This window comes from Alexandromys fortis, unplaced genomic scaffold (assembly GCF_014885135.2).
Source record: "Alexandromys fortis isolate MF-2015 unplaced genomic scaffold, M_Fortis_MF-2015_v1.1 scaffold_159, whole genome shotgun sequence".
NCBI classification, from domain to species: Eukaryota; Metazoa; Chordata; class Mammalia; order Rodentia; family Cricetidae; genus Alexandromys; species Alexandromys fortis.
This window is the reverse complement of record NW_026068031.1, coordinates 3,784,525-3,794,168: the sequence shown is the minus strand read 5'-3', so window position 1 is coordinate 3,794,168 and position 9,644 is coordinate 3,784,525. Positions and strand designations below refer to the sequence as shown.

The window sequence follows — 9,644 nt, the reverse complement described above, 5'->3', positions numbered from 1 at the left end:
GAGCAGGTTTTGAAAAACAGTCCTGGCAAGAGAAATTACAAAACAGCTTCCCTACATCCACATGGAAGAAGTCTTCAGAAATAACCCACAGAGAGAAAACAGCTAGACTGATCGGGTATTTTATTTTGGTTTCGGTTGTATCTGCCAGGTTGGCGCTTCCCATCAGAGTAGACCATCGCGATTTATGGCTCAGCAGGTTAAGGCGCTTGCTGCCAAGCTCGACAACCTGAGTTTGACACACACACACACACACACACACACACCCAGGGCACACACTCACATTTTGTTCCCTGGCCTTCTCACAACAGCCTACTGTAGGCGCCCGGAGGAGGGCACACTTGGCTCCCACAACCACCAGGTGGCAGAGCTGCCGTTCTGAGGCTACAGCTCAGGTCCCGTCAGTGGGAAGAGGACCGTTCCCAGACCACTCCCCAAATCAGCTGGTGAGAGGGTGGTGAGGAGGCGCCAGTCTTCTAAGCGTGAGCTGTCTTCAAAGTCAACCTGGAGGTTCGGAAAGTGACTGTGAGAAGAATCTGAAGGGGGGGGGGGGTCAAAGACGCCTCCCTGCAGCCAGACTCCTAAGAGCGAAGAGATCTTCCATGCAGCAGGGCAGGGTTGGTTCTGTAACCTACTCACCAGCTGCGGCCTGAGCTCTCTGCCTGCGTCTGGAGGATAAATAGGGAATAGCGAGTCTAAGACAGGTTTCGCCGCAGCGGATCGCAGTTCCGACCCTTCTCTAGACAAAGATCCCCCCACGGTCAACAGGAGTGCTGGTGGCTTTCTGCAGCAAATACCTCTTGACAATCGTCCCCATTCTGCTGGTGAATTGTGTCCGTGGGCTACCCTAAATGTATGTGTGGCCTAAACGTTCATGAGCTAAGCCAAGTAATAGGGTCCTACGGTCACCTGAGTTCAGGTTGAGGCGCACTTCGAGAGAGAACACAATTTAAAGTCAGAGATCTGACTTTTAGCTGTTTCTAGCTATCTGTTCAAGCTCGGTTAGCTGAATCAACTTCTATGAGCGTTAGCGTCCTTGTCTATGGAATAAATTTAATCTCTGAAGTCCCTTCCAGCTTTGAAATTCTGGAAAACACCCACTCCTATGGCCAAAGGGTCTGGGAGGCGTGGGCGACCACAGCAGGGCAGATCAGGGCAGATCAGGGCAGGGCAGGACAGGGCAGGGCAGGGGGGGCGGTGTCGGCGTTGGGGGGGGGTGATAGGCCTCATGAAGAATTAGCCCTACGCATCTCGTTAAATTGCCACGGAGTATCCAGCCGTAGCCACTGCGGCACTGCCCGTCCCACCCCCGCCTCCACGGCCCTGCAGCACACACCCACGGCTCCTCAGAGACTTCTGGAATCTCAATGGATTCCTTTACATCCGCATGTTTATTGCCCTTTACATCCGCAAATCGCTTTACATCAGCAACCCTGCCGCGCGACTATTAATCATCTCAATATTCCCTCCGCCTGTAAAAGGAATTGCGGGGCGGGGGGGGGGAGGGAGGGAGACACTTATGAAGGTGAAATCTGCCTCGGATCCATTCAATTATCAGTAGCTAAAGTTAACAAAGCGTCTAATATAAGCAAATCCCAGGAGACACACAGATACAATTAGTGCAGGCATAAGAACCGCAGGGGTCTTCAAGAACTTCACCCACTTTGCAATTATGTCACCAGAAGGGGGTCAGTTAGAAGGTGATGGACAGCGCTGGATGACGGGGCTGCAAAAAGAACGTCCCCGCCCCCAGTCAGGAGAAACTGGCCTTCCCAAGGTCACTTATGTCCCAAGGGAAAACACCGACCCCAGAATGTCTGTCCTCAAAGCTTTCCACTGCACCTCGGACACTTGATTCTGAAATTCAAGTGTATCAAAGAGGGCGAGGGTTAGACCACGACTGCCAAGACTGCTTCCAGGATTTCCGGGCACAGTGAGGGAAAATCGTGATCCTGGATCACCCACCCGAAACAGATGAGCCAGACCCTAAGCTTTGACTGCAGCCTCCACCGTCAGAACCCCTTGGATGCTGGTGACCCGAGCCCCCGCCCGCCTCCGCAGGGTCCGGGTAGGAGGAGGGGTGCGCAGATCAGGGCACCGCAGGTCCGCGCGGGGGCGGAGCCGAGCAGGGGGCGGGGCGCCGCGGGAGTCCGGCTCCCAGCCCTTCCCCACCCGCAGAGCCTTTCCAAATATGGGCAGAGCGGAAGCGGCGGGCAGACGTCACGGCGCCGGGTGGGAGCCGCTGACGAGAGGCGCTGCGGCGCCTACGTGTCACCGTGGAAACCAAACAGTAAATAGGGGACTGGCGGGCTCCTGGCGCTGCCTGCGGGAGCGAGCTGACCTGGAGAAAGGGCCGGAAGCTGGGAAGGGCTTGGAGACACCTTGGCCTTGACAAAGCGGGGCGCGGGCGCTGGGAGGGTGCCGAGAGGGAGGGTGCAGGGACGCCGAGACCCCCGAGAGGTGCCTGGGAAGCCCGCGGAGAGGAGCGAGCCCTCCCACCTCCCGAGCGTGCGAGGTTGTTGCAGACTTGGTTTTTCCTTACTAGCCGCTGAGCAGGCAGGGTGGGGGGGCACACTCTGCCTGGGCCTCAGATTCCACCGCTGCCACTCAGTGCAGGCCACAGTCTTTCTGTGCCCTAGACTGTCGCTATATTATCAAGACCTACCTTAGAGGGTACTTGTGACTATTTTGAGTATTTTTGACGTAGTCTCACGGATCCCACGTGGAGCTGGACTTCACTGTGTAGCTGTGAAATGACCTTGATCCTTTGCCAACACTTCCAAAAAGGTGAGAAAACAGGTATGAGCCACATGGTACCCTGTTCATACAGTTCTGGGACTCAAACCCAGCGCTTCTTTCATGCTAGGCAAGCACTCTGGCAACTAAAGCACAACCCCAGCCCTGTGACTATTTTTAATACAAATTTATCTTTATTATTTTTATGTACGTGCCTGTACACGTGCGTACAGGTGTGCCAGATGGATGTGTGTACTGAGAACTAGACTCGGGTCCTCTGCAAGGGCAGTGTTCACTCTACACCGCGCGCGGAGCCGTCCCTCCAGTTCCACCACCTTTAAAAAAAAAAGTTACATAGTATTTAGAATAGTGCTACACACACTGTCAGCCCAAGTTACTGCTGGCCGTTGAGCTACCACGACATCCTTCAGTTGGTGTCATGTGTTCCTGATGGTCCTTCAGTTTCAAAGCAAACCGTTTTAAAGAAATCTTCCATTTTAAAGAGCACACTAAGGAGATAACATCTAATAAAAATGCTAAATGCGCTCACTGCGACGCACATATTTGCCAGTAGCATCACGTTATTACATGCACTGCTCTACAATGACCTATAAACACACATCAGAAGCCCAGGTGCTCAGGCAGACATTGGTGGTGTACACCTTTAATCCCAGGACTTGGGGGGGGGGGTGTTCAAGGTTAGCCTGGTCTACAGAGGGAGTTCCAGGGCAGCTGGGGCTGCGCAGAGAAACTCTGTCTTGAAAAACAAAACAAGAAAAAAACCCAGATGCTCATACCCAGCGACAGAGCTACTGAAGTAACTCAAGTCCAGTTTGTCTTCACAGTTACTATGTTTTATCAGTCTGGTTTTGCCTGTTTTAGTTCTTTGTTTTTTTGTTTTTCAGAAAGGATTCATGACCTTCATGCTGGTCTCAAATTTGGTAAGCAACAAAAGATAGCCTTGAACTCTATTTCAGAGGTAAATCTACGTCTCAGTTTGGGGCTTACAGATGCAGGATACCATGACCAGCTACTTTACTTCAAATCTGTTTTTGGTTTTGGTTTTTTGTTTTTGGTGGTGGTGGGTTTGGGGGGTAGTGGTTTGGGGAGGGGGGGAATCAAGGCATGGTGACACACTCCTTTTAATCCCAACCCTCAGGAGGCAGAAACAGTCGGATCTCCACGAGTTCAAGGCCAGTTTGATCCAGGCCAGCCAAGACTAAACAATGAGACCCTTTCTCAACAAACAAAGAAAGTTAGTTTAAGGGGGTCAGCAAGATAGCTCAGCTGGGAAAGCTCTTACAAAGCAAGCCTGATGTTTGAATTTGATCCCTGGAAGCCATGTAGAGACGGAAGGGGAGAACTGACTCCCTGAAGTTGCCCTCTGTCCTCCATACCACCATGACACAAGTGCACACACACATACACAAATAAATACATGGAAAATACAGAGCTCACCATGCCTCAGCCCCCAGAGGGCATTTGTTTGTTTGTCTTGTGTGTATGTGAAGGTAGAGCTGCTTCTTTCTTTCCTTTGTGCGGCTCCTTGGGATTGAACTCAGGCTGTTGGGCTTGGCAGCAAGCACTCTACTTGCTGAGTCATCTCTCTAGCCAGTCCCAGCCCTGATGGGCATGTGTCAATCTCAGAGGAGTCGACTATATAACTAGAGTCAAATTCTAATGATCTGGTAATGTGGTTAAGCAGTTTGGGCTTTCAGAGTCACAGAGTGTATATTCAAATCTCAGGTCTACCGCTTACCAGCTGTGGGCCCTGGGCCAATGCATTTACTGTTTCCTGGATCGTACTCCACACCTGTGAAATGCAGAGACTAATATCCGTCTCATTGGCCTGTTGTGTGCTGAGGACCAAATGAGGCAGCCGTTTGACAAGACAATGACTCTGTGCCTATCAAGCACCAGTTGCTAGTGGCATACTGGTTAGCAGGGCAGACAGGGTCCCTGGGCCAGAACTGTGCCTGGATAAAGCAGAGGCTGGCACATCACAGGCTCGTGTGAAACTTTACCCCAGGGCCACAGGTTCTATGCCAACCTTGGGCTCTGAATAAACCCTGCCAACTCATTTCATCTTCTTTTGGGTTATTGTGACTGCCTCCACTCCCCCTGGGTGGATCCCACAGGCATTGCAAACCTAATGTGTTCCACATGCACCTTAATTTCCATATTCCCCAAACCCATGTCACTGGTGAAAAGACACTAGTGAACCATAAGCCTACCTGTGTGTCAAGTTTGGTAAATCTAGACATGAACTTAGATCCACTCCATCACCAAGTCTGGGCAGTCCTTCCCCCTAGTTCCCCCACCACCACTTCCTTCACTAAACCTTCGAACAACTCAACTAGCTAAATTCATCTGGTCTAGAATCCTCCCGAGACATGCTATCTCAAACACAGGACGATTCTAGGTACCACAGGAAGAGAGAAGCTGCTAAGCGATGACCTTAAGAAACGTCTCCATCCACAGTAGGAAGTAAACTATAGGAGATGACCATGGCGCTTGAGATGCGTTGGCCATGTCATGAGAATGAGTGGTGGCAGATACCCGAAGACAGCACTGCTTGGAGGAGCGCACGGGAGAAGGGAAGAGGAAGGCTCAAAAGATGCTCGCTAGACAGCATAAAGGAAGACTGTGGAACCTTGGGTATGACAATAACGCAAGCATCTAGGACGCCCAAGATAGGATAACTAGGGAACGTCATAAACGGGCTGCCCCTGCATACTTAAGCATTGCCGGGGCATAAATGATGAATAGATGAATGAGTAATCTGGCCGCAGTTATCTCTTCTTGACCTGCCTTTAGCCTCCTCCCCGCTGATACTGCAATATTGATGAAAATGGTAGATTCCCACCCTCCCTCCACTGAGGTCCACCCCATGTATTTTATAGGATTAGCCTAGCAAAGCCAAATTCACTGCTTTATGAGTCTGTGTTTTAGAGTGGTTCAATACCTTTAATATCTCTACCCCATCCACCTCCAAAGCCCAACTCAGAGGGCACCTAGAGAATCTCCCTAGTAGAGCACCTCCCTTCTTTCCCTCAGACCTGCAGTTTCTAATGTGTTATAATGTATGTGTTTATGTGTCTTTCGCCTTTACTGGGGTCCACATTCTTTTAGAACAAAACTGTGTCTTGCTCGCTTCTGAATCCAATGCATGATACACAGTTGGCACCCAGAACCTTGCTGTTCTATGAAATTCAGCCCCCATTTGTTTCTCTGACCGAATGTTGTCCACCAAACTCATAATAACAACCAACCCTTCTACCATATTTTTTCGGGTCTCGGAGCTGTAATGAGCCCTGTCAATGTGCCAATTTGCTTTGCTGAATGCTCGTAACAGTCTAAAAACAGTTAGCATCTCCATTTGCCACTGAAGAAACGGAGTACAGAGTACTTCATTTGCCTAAGGTCAAGGAGCCAGGATCCATAACTCAGTCTATATTCTGGAACACTTTGCTGGATTGGATCCAGTTCCTCAATTCCAGATTAGTTTATCACGTTGTCCTGATAAATTTGCCTGTGATGATAGTCATATGATTGGTTAAAAAGCCCCCAAATAGATGTTTTTTTTTCTCCCCAAAATAAACGCGGCAACTGGAGCCCAGGCCACTTACATTTAGGATAAAGGTGCTGCCTTTTGTCCCGGGCCTTTTAAACTGGGCCCTTTCCTCATGGGATTACTGTAATGTTCCTTCCTTTTGCGGTGCCAGGGAGCCAACCCAGGGGCTCACACAAGCTAGCAAGCCCTATAACACTACATCCTAAGTCTCTGGGCCTGTCTCTGGGATGAAGTGAGTTTTATTTGTTTGTTCGAAACAGGGTTTCTCTGTGTAGCCCTAGCTGTCCTGGAACTCACTTTGTCAACCAGGCTGGCCTCAAACGCGAATGAAGTGTTTCTTTTCTTTTCTTTTCTTTCTTCTTTCTTTTTTTTCTTTTTTGTTTTTGTTTTTGTTTTTTTAAGTGTTCCTGACATAGCAAACAATTAAACACCTGCGAGTCCCCAGACTTCTAATCACCTGCTTTAACCAAACCCATGCACTGGGGCGGGGGAGGGGCGGGGAGAGAAAGGACTTTTGAAGCAGAGCTGGTGACCAGACCAGCCAGCCTCCTTGAGACAGTAGCCAGAACCCTTCTACTCTTTCTTCTGCAGTAACACAACAATGCTTTTTGGCAAAAGAAAGGTAGTTTAGCTTAGTCCATAAGAGGGTGTGTAGACCATAGAAACGGGTTGTGTGCAGCGAAACTAGCTTAGATTTCTGGTGATTGTTCCTGCATGCGTAGACAGTGGCGCTCTGTCCAGCTGGCCGCTTGCAGAGATGGAAGGCACACACCACATCTAGTGCATCTTATCCCCCGGCCTCTTGTCAGGTCTGGACCTTCTCTAATGATGCTGATGTTGATAACGGAATGGCTAACTCTTACTCTCTCATTTTAATGCAGACTAAATTACAGGTTGCATCCTCCAGCACACCAAATGAACTCTGGAATCTTTTAACCAAAGTGAAAACATGTTGATTATTCTTTAAGGAGAATTGAGTTGACGTATGTCCATTTGGCAGCTAATTTTTCTGTTTACAAAACAAAAGCAGCAACAACAGCAAAACAAACAGGATCTTACTCTGTGGCCTGTGTGGTCGTGCTCTGCTCTTGCTTCAGCCTCCCCAGTGCTGGAATTGTAGCTGGAGCCACCATTCCTAGAGCAAGTTTTTGAAATGAGCGTGGGTAGACAAGTGTGGGGGTCGGAGAACAACTTAGTGGCCTTGGTTCTCTCCTTCCACCTTTACGTGGCTTCCAGGGTGGAACTCAGGTCACCAGGCTCTTTTATCCGATAAGCCATCTGGACAGTGCGCAGTTTGTTGTTGCTTAAGCAACAATTGATTTTACTTTTAATTTATACCTATGTGTGTGCATGTTAGTGCCGGTGCCCACCAAAGCCAGAGGTGTTGGGTCTCCCCTGGAGCAGGAGTTGTAGTCTATTGTGAGCCACTCATTGTGGCTTCTGGGAATTGAACCTGGGTCCTCTGGAAGAGAAGCAAGTGCCAACAGCTGAGCTAGCTCTCTCTCCGGCCTGGGGATTTGTGTTTAATAACGGGACATGCTTTTCTACTCTGGAAGAAGTCCAACTATACTCTGACATTTTTAAGGTTTTCGTCTGCATTCCCTCGTTTATTTTCATTTATTCAATAACCCTAAGGGACACTGGGACACGGTTGTGATCGAGGTGCAACAGGTCTTTGCTCTCATGGGACTTAGAGTTCAGTAATGAGGGGCAAGACCTTTACTTTTTTTTAAGTAAAAGAAAACTTAGGTTGGATGTTGCAGCTAATGGTAAATGCTGTGGAAACCCAAATGGGGATCATGAGAAAATCACGTGAAGGCAGTGTATGCAGAAGACAGCCAGGACAGAATGACCACAGAAGGCATCTAGGAGGCTTAGCTTTGAGCTAAGCACTGAATGTCAAGAAGCAGCCAATTTTGGGGAAAGGGACCTAGGTAGAGGCCCAGCAGCACAAACCATACCTGCTTGAAGGAATGAGTGCTAGATGTGTCCAGAATCAAAGGAATCCCGTGAACTGTGTGTTTACAGGGTGCAGGGCTTAGGGAAGCTGAGGAAGAATCAAGGGTCAGCTCATCAGCGTTGATAGCAACCCCAGCACCTGATGCTCAGCATCCAAATGTCAGTCCTGCTCCCTAACCTTTGGAGAACTGTTTGGGAGGAGCCTTGTGCATAGCTTAAATGATGCTTTTGCTTTTGAGACACTGAAACTTGAGGTCATTTGCTTAGACTTTGTCTCTTAAGTAGACACAGGGAGACTGATCTACTTTCACCTATGGGAATCGCTGTTGACACAAAATAACTGTTATTAGAACGACAAGCGCTTCCCTTTAATTTTGATAATTGCCTGAGATGTAGGGGTGTGTGAAGATGGCCTGGAGTCTGTTGTCTGCGAGTCTACAAAGATGGATATCTTCTGTCATCTGAAAGTAATTTCAGCACACAGTTGCAAACTCACTTCGCTGAAATGGCAGAAGGAATTCAGGGGAGGCAATGAAGGAATCCCAGAAATGAAGGCTAGAAGTGGGGTGTGTGTTTGCAGCCAAATGTAAAAGATGTAACATTCCTATTGCCTGATACCCTACGGGGAGCGGGTGGAGGGACACAGGACTGGAACCCAAGTAACAGAGCATGCGCAGACTCCCTTTCTGGTTGTGGAAAGCAGGTAGGATTTACTCATTCACTCACTGAGCAAAATGTTTATTCACTCTGTACTATAGCTCCAGACTAGATCTTGGAATCCATTGGCAGGTCTGGCCCCTGCTGTGTAGCCCTTTCTGTTTGTGTACAGGTCTATATCAATACGTGTGGTCATGACAATGTGCAGGTGTACAGGTCTATAGCAATATGTGTGGTCATGACGATGTGCAGGTGTACAGGTCTATATCAATACGTGTGGTCATGACGATGTGCAGGTGTACAGGTCTATAGCAATACGTGTGGTCATGACGATGTGCAGGTGTACAGGTCTATATCAATATGTGTGGTCATGACGATGTGCAGGTGTGATATCACTGAAACCAGCTTGTGTCTTCTGAGCTGTATCTTCTGAGCAGACATGGAAGTGTTTCCTGAAAGAAAGTTAGCATGCCCAGTGTCAGTCATCCTCAGGAGTTATTGGGGGATTTGGAAGAAGTGCTGTGACTAGACAGGGAAGGCCTTTCTTTCTTCCCTCTAGACCATGAATGTAGCTGGCAGGGAGCTTGGAAGGTGACAGTCCTGTGGGGGATCCCATGAATTCTGAGAAGGCTTTTAGAGATTCTGTCTTCTGAGAATGTCACCACTCCCCTGTGGATGGAGTATAGGCTGGGCTGTGGTGAACTGAAGAAAGGTTTGTGTC

General features: G+C 49.0%; 1 long non-coding RNA gene across 1 annotated transcript; it reads left to right on the top strand.

The window, feature by feature from the left end:
• The first annotated feature begins 2,294 nt into the window (after positions 1 to 2,294).
• On the top strand, positions 2,295 to 6,559 carry LOC126515180 (uncharacterized). Its single transcript, XR_007595769.1, has 3 exons — positions 2,295 to 2,784; positions 3,639 to 3,674; positions 3,893 to 6,559. It is a non-coding gene; the product is annotated as an uncharacterized lncRNA (long non-coding RNA).
• The last annotated feature ends 3,085 nt before the right edge of the window (positions 6,560 to 9,644 follow it).